This window comes from Hyperolius riggenbachi, chromosome 5 (assembly GCF_040937935.1).
Source record: "Hyperolius riggenbachi isolate aHypRig1 chromosome 5, aHypRig1.pri, whole genome shotgun sequence".
Lineage (NCBI taxonomy): Eukaryota > Metazoa > Chordata > Amphibia > Anura > Hyperoliidae > Hyperolius > Hyperolius riggenbachi.
In genome coordinates, this window is record NC_090650.1 from 325,361,557 (window position 1) to 325,374,269 (window position 12,713).

Here is a 12,713-nt window from a genome sequence, read left to right on the forward strand (position 1 = left end):
TGAGCCTTTGATATAAGGAAAATGTTGTTACTGTAAGTAACAGACAGCACAGTGCTGCATATATTTTCTGAAATGAAAATCTAAGCATCATTCTCTCTGTACTCAATACCATCGAGTGAATCAAAATGGCTTTCGTTATTAACTGCAGCAAATGCTCTCTATACCAGTGTTTCTAAACATTTTATTGGTAAGTACCCCTTTTAAAACCCTGAACTCACCAAGGACCCCCTAGCATAGTAAACATTATCACAAGTACCCCTTGATAAATATATATTTAATTATATTTAATAGTATTACATGATAATTAATTCTAAACAATTTCCAAGCATTTACTATTGCTTTTAATTAGCTAAAACACTAATTTGGTGTTGTTTAAATAAGCTTTACCTTTTTCTAAAACTCTAAATTTGTTATTCTTGGTTAAGTATATCAAGCCCGAGTACCCCCTGGAACCATCAGAAGTACCCCCTGGGGTACACGTACCGCATGTTGAGAACCTAGGCTCTATACTATCTGTAATAAAAGGACAGCAAGAAAATTGAAAAAAAAAAAAATCTGCGCGCACACATGCAATGCACACACACACACACACACACACACACGCACGCACGCACTCACACACACACACACACACACACGCACGCACGCACGCACGCACGCACGCACGCACGCACACACACACACACACACCAATGATGTGATGTTGTAAATTGAATGTAGGAGTAGTTTAATCTTCCAAAACTCTTTTTTTTTTAAGCTTGCATTGCACTCAATAGCTCCTTTGAATCAATTCAATAAAACTTTATTGCCATAGAAAAATGTTCTCGCATAGTCAAGATATTAGAAAGGAAGCTAAATGGATTATGGAATGAGATAGAAAGGAAAAACCATCATAAAGTATAATGCTAACTACAAGGTAACTTGGGGGTCTGCAAACAAATCAGCCATTCTGTAGACAGATGGGTCATTAAATGCTTTCTACACATAAAATAGCTAGGCCTGTGATTGCCAAAATCTGTTAGCAAGGATCAAAATAGTGAAAATAATTACTATTAATATATGCAGCCAAGGACATTTGGAAGAACAGCATAGCAAGCAGGCTGTAGAAATACATCACATTTCCTTAGTTCAATAATAACATCAAACAAGGAGTACAGTAATTCAGCATAATGTGCCATCCTACTCACAAGATTTATGGCCCACTATGTTCCATACTATAGCCTGATTTATTGGAGGATATTCAAGTTAGAGTTCGTAAGGGATCCTGAAAAACTGGCTTTGAATGATCGGTTCATAGGTGGCAACAGCAGCCCATAGTGAAGGGTGCTAAAATGTTACTCATTTAGTAGTCATTATGTAATTTAAACTCATTTTAAGTAAGAATTTCCTCAAAATAAGTCCAGGATTTATATATTAGTCCAGTTAAGACTGAGACAGCTAAAACTAACTATACACCTTCAGTTTCTGCCACCTGACAAGACAGCCATGGGGCGGCAGTCTGTGGTTGAGTTCCATACAAATGCATTACTAGCTTGCAGACTAGCAATGTGTTAGTTGCTATGGAAGGGGCATTGAGCAGTGCACAAGAAAGTGGTTTCAGAGGCAGGAAAATCAGGCGCATATGAGAAGTGGACAAATCGGACGGCACTATTCTCTAATGTTAAATATCGGCTATTGGGCGCGAAACTGGATGATTTCGGCGACCATTAATAAATAGTGGCAATTTTTTTGTTTTGAGAATTAGTGGTTTGTTAAATATAATTTTTAGATTTGTTTTGACAATTATAATTTTTTGTAAATTATCATTTTGACTGTTTTAACATTTTGACAATTGTTTTGAAATGGAAATGATCATTTTAACTGTGTGAAAATGTTGAAATTTGTTTTAAGAATTATAATTTCGTAAATGATCGCTTTGAAATGTATTATCTTACAAATGAACGGCTTTTTGTGTTTACCGTATTTTTGCGGACTATAAAACATACTTTTTCTTCCCCTAAGGGCCCATTTACACTTAATCAGTGTTGGTGTGCGTTAGTGCGCATTAGTGTGCATTAGTACGCATTGGTGCACGTTAGTTCGAGTTTTTTCCATAGCAGTGCATAGTGAAAAGATTTCAGTTAAAACGCGTTAAGTGTGAAAGGTGCCATAGGAAAACATGGGAATTACTTTGAAAATCAGTTTTCTTTCAGTTATTACTGAGAGCAACTGATTAAGTGTAAAAGGGGCCTAAAGGGAGGGGGGAAAGTCAGTGCGACTTATTGTCCAATTGTGTCCTCCTCTGCCCCCCTGTGTGCGTCTCCTCTGCCTACTGTGTCCATCTCCTCTGACCCTGTGTGTCCGTCTCCTCTGCCCCCAGTGTACCTGTCTCCTCTTCCTCCTGTGTCCATCTCCTCTGCCCCCCGTCAGGGCTGTATTTAGGGTTTGGGCTCCCCTAGGCACCCCAAACCTATGGCGCCCCCCCCCGAGGGCGAAATGGGCGTGGTCACATAATACAGTGGGCGTGTCCATAACATACAGTGGGTGTGACCAATTAAAACTTCCTAGTAAGAGTGCAGCCCAAAGTCAAAGGCCATGTTTTCTCCCCGGGTATGAGTAAAGTGACTAGGGTTGCAACGGTATGAAATTCCACGGTATGATAACCGTCAAAAAAAATACCACAGTATGACGGTATACGGTATTATGCAATTTTTTGGACCAGGGCCCCACCTCCTTCCATTACATTTTGTGCCCCTCCACCCCAGTGTGGGGTGCCCCACTCCCTCGGGAACTGTAAAAAGGCTCACCCTATTCCTGCAAAAGTCCTGATGGCGTGATAGGTGTAGCTAGTAATAGGTGGTCGCAGCATAGGTAGCTAGGGATAGGTGAAGCCAGGGATAAGTGTGGCCAGAAATAGGTGGCCGCTGTATAGGTAGCCAGGAATAGATGTAGCCAGTAGTTGGTGGCCGCTGTATAGGTAGCCAGGAATAGATGTAGCCAGTAGTTGGTGGCCGCTGTATAGGTAGCCAGGGATAGGTGTGGCCAGAAATAGGTGGCCGCTGTATAGGTAGCCAGGGATAGATGAAGCCAGTAGTAGGTGGTCGCAGTATAGGTAGCCAGGGATAGGTGTAGCCAGAAATAGGTGGCCTCTGTATAGGTAGCCAGGGATAGGTGTAGCCAGTAGTAGGTGGCCGCAGCATAGGTAGCCAGGGATAGGTGTAGCCAGTAGTAGGTGGCCGCTGTATAGGTAGCCAGGGATAGATGAAGCCAGTAGTAGGTGGTCGCAGTATAGGTAGCCAGGGATAGGTGTAGCCAGAAATAGGTGGCCGCTGTATAGGTAGCCAGGGATAGGTGTAGCCAGTAGTAGGTGGCCGCAGTATAGGTAGCCAGGGATAGGTGTAGCCAGTAGTAGGTGGCCGCAGCATAGGTAGCCAGGGATAGATGTAGCCAGTAGTAGGTGGCCGCAGTATAGGTAGCCAGGGATAGGTGTAGCCAGTAGTAGGTTGCCACAGTATAGGTAGCCAGGGATAGGTTTAGCCAGAAATAGGTGGCCGCAGTACAGGTAGCCAGGGATAGATGTAGCCAGTAGTAGGTGGCCGCAGCATAGGTAGCCAGGGATAGGTGTAGCCAGTAGTAGGTGGCCGCAGTATAGGTAGCCAGGGATAGGTGTAGCCAGTAGTAGGTGGCCGCAGCATAGGTAGCCAGGGATAGATGTAGCCAGTAGTAGGTGGCCACAGTATAGGTAGCCAGGGATAGGTGTAGCCAGTAGTAGGTGGCCGCAGTATAGGTAGCCAGGGATAGGTGTAGCCAGTAGTAGGTTGCCACAGTATAGGTAGCCAGGGATAGGTTTAGCCAGAAATAGGTGGCCGCAGTACAGGTAGCCAGGGATAGGTGTAGCCAGAAATAGGTGGCCGCAGTATAGGTAGCCAGGGATAGGTGTAGCCAGAAATAGGTGGCCGCAGTATAGGTAGCCAGGGAATTGTTCTAATGACTGCATCTGCTCAGATACTGATAAAGAATCGTACAAGGATTTGTAGACAGTCCCTATTCAGTATATGGCAGGCTCTTGTGTACAGCGCCCAGCCACCAACCTCTACCCCTCCCCAAGTGTTCTGTACTGTAGTGATGCTGGAGGAGTCTGCAGAGCCAGTTCTGCTCCATCAGAGATGGACAGCGTGAGTGTAATAAGCTGAGGCTGGGAGCACACTGTATGTCCGTTTTCTGTACGTGTTTTCTGCACACCATGTGTGTCTGTATGTGTGAAAACATGCAATTTTTATCACAGGAGCTAATGTAATTGATCGAGAAAATGCGTGCAGTGGTTTGCTGCGGTCTGTTCTGATCTGCATGGGGAAAACACATTCAAGTGTGCACTAGCCAATTGATTAACATTGGTTCTCCGGTTACCTGTGCAGAAAGTGAAGGGGGTAGGGGGGCCCCATCCAAAGTTTCGCAGGGGGGCCCAGTGACTTCTAGTTACGCCCCTGCTGGGCCCCCTTGCAAAAATTTGGATGGGGTCCCCCCCATAGGTGCCAAATAATCGTAATGGGGCAGCGTTTCACTATAAAATAATCGTAATGCGGCAATGTTTCACCATAAAATAATCGCAATGTGGGCAACATTTCAGCAGAGAATAACCGCAATGAGGGCAACATTTCACCAGAGAATAATCGCAATGAGGGCAACATTTCAGCAGAGAATAATCGCAATGAGGGCAACATTTCAGCAGAGAATAATCGCAATGAGGGCAACATTTCAGCAGAGAATAATCGCAATGAGGGCAACATTTCAGCAGAGAATAATCGCAATGAGGGCAACATTTCAGCAGAGAATAATCGCAATGAGGGCAACATTTCACCAGAGAATAATCGCAATGAGGGCAACATTTCACCAGAGAATAATCGCAATGAGGGCAACATTTCACCAGAGAATAATCGCAATGAGGGCAACATTTCACCAGAGAATAATCGCAATGAGGGCAACATTTCACCAGAGAATAATCGCAGTGAGGGCAACATTTCACCAGAGAATAATCGCAGTGAGTGCAACATTTCACTAGCGAATAATCCCAATGAGTGCAACATTTCAGCAGAGAATAATCACAACGTGGGCAGTTTTTCAGCAGAAAATGTCCCCAGTTTAGGTAGTAGGTTTATAGGTGTCCCCAGTTAGATAGTAGCTAGGTATATAGGTGTCCCCAGTTAGATAGTAGGTACATAGGTGTCCCCAGTTAGACAGTAGGTACATAGGTGTCCCCAGTTAGACAGTAGGTACATAGGTGTCCCCAGTTAGACAGTAGGTACATAGGTGTCCCCAGTTAGACAGTAGGTACATAGGTGTCCCCAGTTAGACAGTAGGTACATAGGTGTCCCCAGTTAGACAGTAGGTACATAGGTGTCCCCAGTTAGACAGTAGGTACATAGGTGTCCCCAGTTAGACAGTAGGTACATAGGTGTCCCCAGTTAGACAGTAGGTACATAGGTGTCCCCAGTTAGACAGTAGGTACATAGGTGTCCCCAGTTAGATAGTAGGTACATAGGTGTCCCCAGTTAGATAGTAGGTACATAGGTGTCCCCAGTTAGATAGTAGGTATATAGGTGTCCCCAGTTAGATAGTAGGTAGGTATATAGGTGTCCCCAGTTTAGGTAGTAGGTATATAGGTGTCCCCAGTTAGATAGTAGGTATATAGGTGTCCCCAGTTAGATAGTAGGTAGGTAGGTGTCCCCAGTTAGATAGTAGGTAGGTATATAGGTGTCCCCAGTTAGATAGTAGGTAGGTATATAGGTGTCCCCAGTTAGATAGTAGGTAGGTATATAGGTGTCCCCAGTTAGATAGTAGGTAGGTATATAGGTGTCCCCAGTTAGATAGTAGGTAGGTATATAGGTGTCCCCAGTTAGATAGTAGGTAGGTATATAGGTGTCCCCAGTTAGACAGTAGGTACATAGGTGTCCCCAGTTAGACAGTAGGTACATAGGTGTCCCCAGTTAGACAGTAGGTACATAGGTGTCCCCAGTTAGACAGTAGGTACATAGGTGTCCCCAGTTAGACAGTAGGTACATAGGTGTCCCCAGTTAGACAGTAGGTACATAGGTGTCCCCAGTTAGACAGTAGGTACATAGGTGTCCCCAGTTAGACAGTAGGTACATAGGTGTCCCCAGTTAGACAGTAGGTACATAGGTGTCCCCAGTTAGACAGTAGGTACATAGGTGTCCCCAGTTAGACAGTAGGTACATAGGTGTCCCCAGTTAGATAGTAGGTACATAGGTGTCCCCAGTTAGATAGTAGGTATATAGGTGTCCCCAGTTAGATAGTAGGTAGGTATATAGGTGTCCCCAGTTTAGGTAGTAGGTATATAGGTGTCCCCAGTTAGATAGTAGGTATATAGGTGTCCCCAGTTAGATAGTAGGTAGGTATATAGGTGTCCCCAGTTAGATAGTAGGTAGGTATATAGGTGTCCCCAGTTAGATAGTAGGTAGGTATATAGGTGTCCCCAGTTAGATAGTAGGTATATAGGTGTCCCCAGTTAGACAGTAGGTATATAGGTGTCCCCAGTTAGACAGTAGGTATTTAGGTGTCCCCAGTTTAGGTATAGGTAGTAGGTATATAGGTGTCCCCAGTTAGATAGTAGCTAGGTATATAGGTGTCCCCAGTTAGATAGTAGTATATAGGTGTCTCCAGTTTAGGTAGTAGGTATATAGGTGTCCCCAGTTAGACAGTAGGTATATAGGTGTCCCCAGTTAGATAGTAGGTAGGTATATAGGTGTCCCCAGTTTAGGTAGTAGGTATATAGGTGTCCCCAGTTAGATAGTAGGTAGGTATATAGGTGTCCCCAGTTTAGGTAGTAGGTATATAGGTGTCCCCAGTTAGATAGTAGGTATATAGCAGTCCACAGTTAGATAGTAGGTATATAGCAGTCCACAGTTAGATAGTAGGTATATAGCAGTCCCCAGTTAGATAGTAGGTATATAGGTGTCCCCAGTTAGATAGTAGGTATATAGGTGTCCCCAGTTAGATAGTAGGTATATAGGTGTCCCCAGTTAGATAGTAGGTATATAGGTGTCCCCAGTTAGATAGTAGCTAGGTATATAGGTGTCCCCAGTTAGATAGTAGGTATATAGGTGTCCCCAGTTTAGGTAATAGGTATATAGGTGTCCCCAGTTAGATAGTAGGTATATAGGTGTCCCCAGTTAGATAGTAGGTATATAGGTGTCCCCAGTTAGATAGTAGGTATATAGGTGTCCCCAGTTAGATAGTAGGTATATAGGTGTCCCCAGTTAGATAGTAGGTATATAGGTGTCCCCAGTTTAGGTAGTAGTATCAGTGCTGCAGCTAGCTAAATCAGCTTACACCAGCAGTGAAAGGGTTACACACTAGAGACAGAGAGATGCTGGACTGTGTGATCAGGGCTGACATGTGACAGGCAGATAAGGCAAATTAAGTTGAGAGGAGGTGTCGTCTTACCATGGAGAGTGCCCGTGATGTTTGTGCAGCCAGTGTCCCTCTTCCCTTGAGCTTGATGAGGCAGGAGGCTGGGATTGAGGGAGAAAACCTGACGCTGCGCAGAAAAGCTGCAGACATCAGGCAAGACAGGGACCCTTGCAGAGTCATTTTAGACGAGCTGCCTGCTAAGCTGTCAGGAAATGAATTATGCAGCTTCAGGTCGCACTTCCGACCCTGCCCGCCTGCAGTTCATTGGCCAGTGGTTTGCTCTGTCACACACTCACAGGCTCAGCCCCGCTGAAGAGGAGGTCGGGACTAAACCACTGCCAGGCATGGATGGGGAGGGCAGGTGCCAGCTGCAGCTACCCTGGGCTGGACCAGACTCGCCCCCAACCCCCCCCCCCCTCCCCCCCTCCCTTAAAAAAAAAATAATAATCCAGAGGTCCACTCCAGGGGACCAGAGGAAAAATTTTAAATACATTAAATAACACACCATATAGGAGGCCGCCCCCCCCTGAGGGGCCGCCCATGGCACCGGCCCACGGGTGCCTCTTAAGAGATACGGCCCTGCCCCCCGTGTGCATCTCCTCTGCCCCCCGTGTGCATCTCCTCTGACCCCCGTGTGTCTGTCTCCTCTGCCTCCTGTGTCCCTCTCCTTTGATCCCGTGTGTCCATCTCCTCTGACCCCCGTGTGTCTGTCTCCTCTGCGCCCTGTGTACATCTCCTCTGACCTTGTGTGTCCATCTCCTCTGCCCCCTTGTGTGCATCTCCTCTGTCCCCCGTATCTGTCTCCTCTGCCTCCTGTGTCCATCTCCTCTGACCCTGTGTGTCCATCTCCTCTGCTCCCCTGTATGTCCATCTCCTCTGCCCCCCTGTTTGCGTCGCCTCTGCCCCTGTGTGTCTGTCCCCTCTGCCCCCCTCCCCCCATGTGTGCATCTCCTCTGTCTTCTGTTTCCATCTCCTCGGACCCTGTGTGTCCACCTCCTCTGCCCCCTGTGTGTCCCTCTCCCGGCGCCCAAGTTTCTTCCAACAGCAGGTGCCCACATTTCACCTTTGCCGTTTAACTGTCACTTGCATATTTTAGATAAAAATCAGGAGGGATACAGATTGAAGCTCTTAACAGGTACATACTCCGGTGACTCCTCACTCTCTTATGTAATGCCAAACCATTGCTATTAGATCTCCCATACCTTTATTATACTCACAGTGCATAAGGTGATGACAGACAGAAGATGAAGTCGTTTGTTGACTGCCTCTTCTTTCTGAACAGAGAACAAACAGGAACACATTAGATGCAGTATGAAGCAGAATTCCTTCAAAGGTGATGGTGTGAATATACAATATCATAACAGCAAAAAATACAAAAACTATATCTATTCATATAAAAATATTCGAGTTCTCTAAAGGCATGAGTCATGACCTTACTACTGTTTTCTTGTTGGTACTGTACTGGCTCTACCAATACAACGTGAACAACATTTTTAAAAATGTTTTTATTGTGTTATGTGTTTAATATGTATGAATCCATGAACATATTTTGTTATAATGCAAGATGTTCCTGTTGTTTGATGCACCTATGGAAGTATTTGATTCTTGGTTCACATTCCTTTGCTATGTTGCCACGTGCTGCAGTAGGCATCAGACACACAATAGATTTATGCAAATAGATCCGTGATTGACCTCAATTTTTTGCCTTGTATGATTGAACATTTAAAGGTGTGATCCACTCTGCAGGGAATCCAATGGGAAAATCGATGTATGTACAAGCACTAGTTTCTGTAGCAAAAAAACCTTGGTTACTAAAATTACCTATTTTGCCCCATCAAAGATGTCACTGAAAAAATTTTACTGAATGGCCCTGAGTTTTAAATATCAGAAGTGGTTTTGTATGGCAATAACTTGCAGGCTGTTGCAGGAGGCATGTAGCTGTTGCAGGAGGTATGTGCTACCATAGCAACTCTTTTAGTGCAGGTTACTGGTGTCATCAAGTTGCTGTATGCTTGCAAAGATAGAAGATTTCCTTTGAAGGGATGTAGAAATTAATTTCTCACATGTATAAAAACTCATAGGGAAGTTTTCAGTTTCTTCAAGTGATACATTTGTAAGGTTCTGATTTGCGGCTCATGATCACATCATTTTTGTTTCCTGTATTGAGTAAAATAGGAGTAATCATAACGAATCAGGGAATAAAGGTAGCCATAAACTGGTCGATTTGCCATCAGATTCGACCAACAGATAGATCCCTCTCTGATCGAATCTGATCAGAGAGGGATCGTATGGCTGCCTTTACTGCAAACAGATTGTGAATCGATTTCAGCCTGACACCATTTATAATCTCTGGTGGTGGTGCTGCTGCCACCGCTTCCCCCCCCCCCCCCCCGCATACATTACCTGCTCCGCCGGCGCGACTCCCCAGGTCTCCGCTGTCTTCTCCGCTCTGGTCTGGTCTCCGGGTCCGGCATGCTTCACTTAAACACTAGAACGCCCTCTACTGTTTAAACTTCCTGCCGGGACAGGAAGACGTGAAGCATGCCGGACCCAGAGACCAGACCAGAACAGAGAAGACAACGGAGGCCTGGGGAGTCGCGCCGGCGGAGCTGGTAATGTATTGCAACTGTATTGCGTCGGTCGTCGGGCACTCGAACGCCGCTAGCAACGTGCTCCCTACCCGCGGGCGATCGACGGTAATTTCCTGCACGGATCGATTGACGGGATCAATCTATTTCGGGACGAAATAGATCGACATTTAGCATGTAGCGTGAACGATGTGACAGCAGATTCGATCCCAGTGATCGAATCTGCTGTCGATCGGCGGGGAATCGGCCTAGTGTATGGCCAGCTTTACACATTGATATCCTGATCAAAATGATCACATTCTTTTCCATTCGTTTTGCTACACATGAGCAACTTAACCACTTGCCGACCAGGGCTTCCTGCAATGATCGATGCTGCTTGGGCTCTCCAGCCCGCAGCACCGATCAGGAGTGAGCCAGGGCGATCAGACTACCCCCCTTTTTTCCCCACTAGGGGGATGTCCTGCTGGGGGGGTCTGATCGCCGCCGGCTCTGTTCGTTCGACGGGGGGGGCTCCTCAAAGCCCCCCTCCGCAGATATTTTCCGCCTCCGTCCCCCTCCGGCGTTTCCCTTCCTCCTATGGGCAGCGCAGGACGGAGATCCGTCCTGCGCCGCCTACAACAGATGCCGGCGAATGAGAATGCGGCGATCCCCGGCCAATCAGAGGCCGGGGATCGCCGATCTGCCTTACGGCGCTGCTGCGCAGCAGCGCCGTATGATGTAAACAGCGGGGATTTCTTCCCCGCCTGTTTACATATTGCCGGCGAGCCGCGAGCGGCGGCTCTCCGGCTGTTCACGGAGACACCCTCCGTGAACTGACATCGAGCGGCCGTTTCCATGGTAACCCGCAGACGACCAGTTTACGCCAATCGGCGTTAGCTGGTCGTCAAGAGGTTAAAGAGCATCTCCAGTGAAAATAGTGTAATAGACAAAAGTGCTTAATTTTTACAATAATTATGTATAAATGATTTAGTTAGTGTTTGCCCATTGTAAAATCTTTCCTCTCCCATATTAACATTCTGACATTTCCCATATGGTGACATTTTTACTGCTGGCAGGTGATGTCAGTGGAAGGATATGTTGCTTGCTTTTTTGACATATGGAAACATCTGTTATTTTCCACAAGGCAAGAAGGCTTCCACAGTGTGATGTCAGCACCATGGTCCTCACATCACACTGTGGGAGGGGTTTCAACACAATATCAGCCATGCAGAGCCCCCTGATGAGAAAAGGAAAATATTTCTCATGGGAAAGGGGGTATCAGCTACTGACTGGGATGAAGTTCAATCTTTGGTCACGGTTTCTCTTTAAAGAGACACTGTAACAAAAAAAAGAGCCCAGGGGATACTTACCTAGGGAGGAGGAAGCCTCTGGATCCTAAAGAAGCTTCCACCATCCTGCTCAGCCATCTAGAGCCCATGCTGGCTCCCCCAGACACAAAGTGGCAATAATATTTACAATTGTACACGTACAAGTACAGCTCATACCTGCGCAGTAGAGCGGACCCAATCTGGCTGGGCTATTTCTGCCAGAGTCCGAGCAGAGAGCTGGTACTTCGCATGTGTGCATGCTAACAAGCGGCTGACAAGGAGATACTCGGGGGATTCCAGTGCTGGGACCCCCCCCCCCCAAGGATCTCCTTGTCGACTGCTGCGCACATCTTTCCGGGCTGTAGGCAACCCGGATCTCCCTCCGTTTCTGTGTGCAAAGTTCTCTGTGTAGAGGGAGATCAGTTTTTGCATTGCCTTTCAGTACCCCTCTGTGCATCCGGGGTCTGTGGGGGTCCATGAAGTCCCCACAAATGTGGACTCTCCATTCAGTTTTTCAAAACGGATCCCCCGGATCGCCCAGGGATCCATTTTTGAAGTGTGTAAAGACGGCCGCTATTTTTAACATTGGTATCCATGGCTTTGGTTTTGGTCCGGGCCAAAAAACGGAGGCACGGATACGTTTTTAAAACAAATGTGAACCGACTCTTACACAGTCTACATTATGCAGGACGTAATGTTTTTGGCTAGTACCTTTTATCACATGCCCACAATGTCATTTTCATTTGAGAATGTTTTTGCTTTGAAAAAATCCTGTTTCAGTCAAAGCACTCTGCCTAGTTAAAGGTAAAGGTCCTCTCTCTTAGAGGAGCAGGGGCTCAGTAACCTAGTCATATCACAGATGGCACCACAACTATGCACCAAACTATACCCGGGGCTACAGCTGTAAATTCTTATGGCAATAAAATAGTCATTTCGCAAGGATTGTTCACTCTATATACCTGGTGGGGGAAGGTTTGCAGCAGTTGCTTCTGCACTCTGTTAGGCAAGGGGGAGCATTACCATTGCACAAGGAATTTACATGACAAAGGCCATTCATGTGTACCTGCTCATTCGAAGGTCTAATGGATAAGAATATTGGCATGTACCTTTATACTAGTATAGTATTATACTGTGCATTGCAGAACTGGAATTATTCCTTTAAAGCCTGTAATAGGAAATGTATATGTTACGGCCAGAACCCGAAGTTTGGCCAGAACTAGAAGTGGCCGGCCACTTCGGGTTCTGGCCGGCCAATGCGCGAACTGGCCGCTGCGCTGCGGCCAATGTGAGAAATGAAACAATTCCTGTAAGGTTAATGTGATGTTGTGGCCGCAGCGCAGCGGGCAAAATGTATCACACATCTTTACTTTATTCAATGGCATTAAGCCGCCCGGCTTTTTCCTCTGCCTCT

General features: G+C 46.2%; 1 long non-coding RNA gene across 1 annotated transcript in view; it reads right to left on the reverse strand.

The window, feature by feature from the left end:
* The window catches only part of LOC137517707 (uncharacterized), a 72,186-nt gene extending 62,849 nt beyond the window's left edge, over window positions 1-9,337 (reverse strand). Inside the window, exons 1-2 of the long non-coding RNA XR_011020629.1 lie at window positions 9,229-9,337; window positions 8,625-8,681 (exon numbers count right to left, since the gene is read on the reverse strand). This is a non-coding gene — a long non-coding RNA (uncharacterized lncRNA). The remainder of the gene's footprint in view (window positions 1-8,624; window positions 8,682-9,228) is intronic.
* Window positions 9,338-12,713: the final 3,376 nt, after the last annotated feature.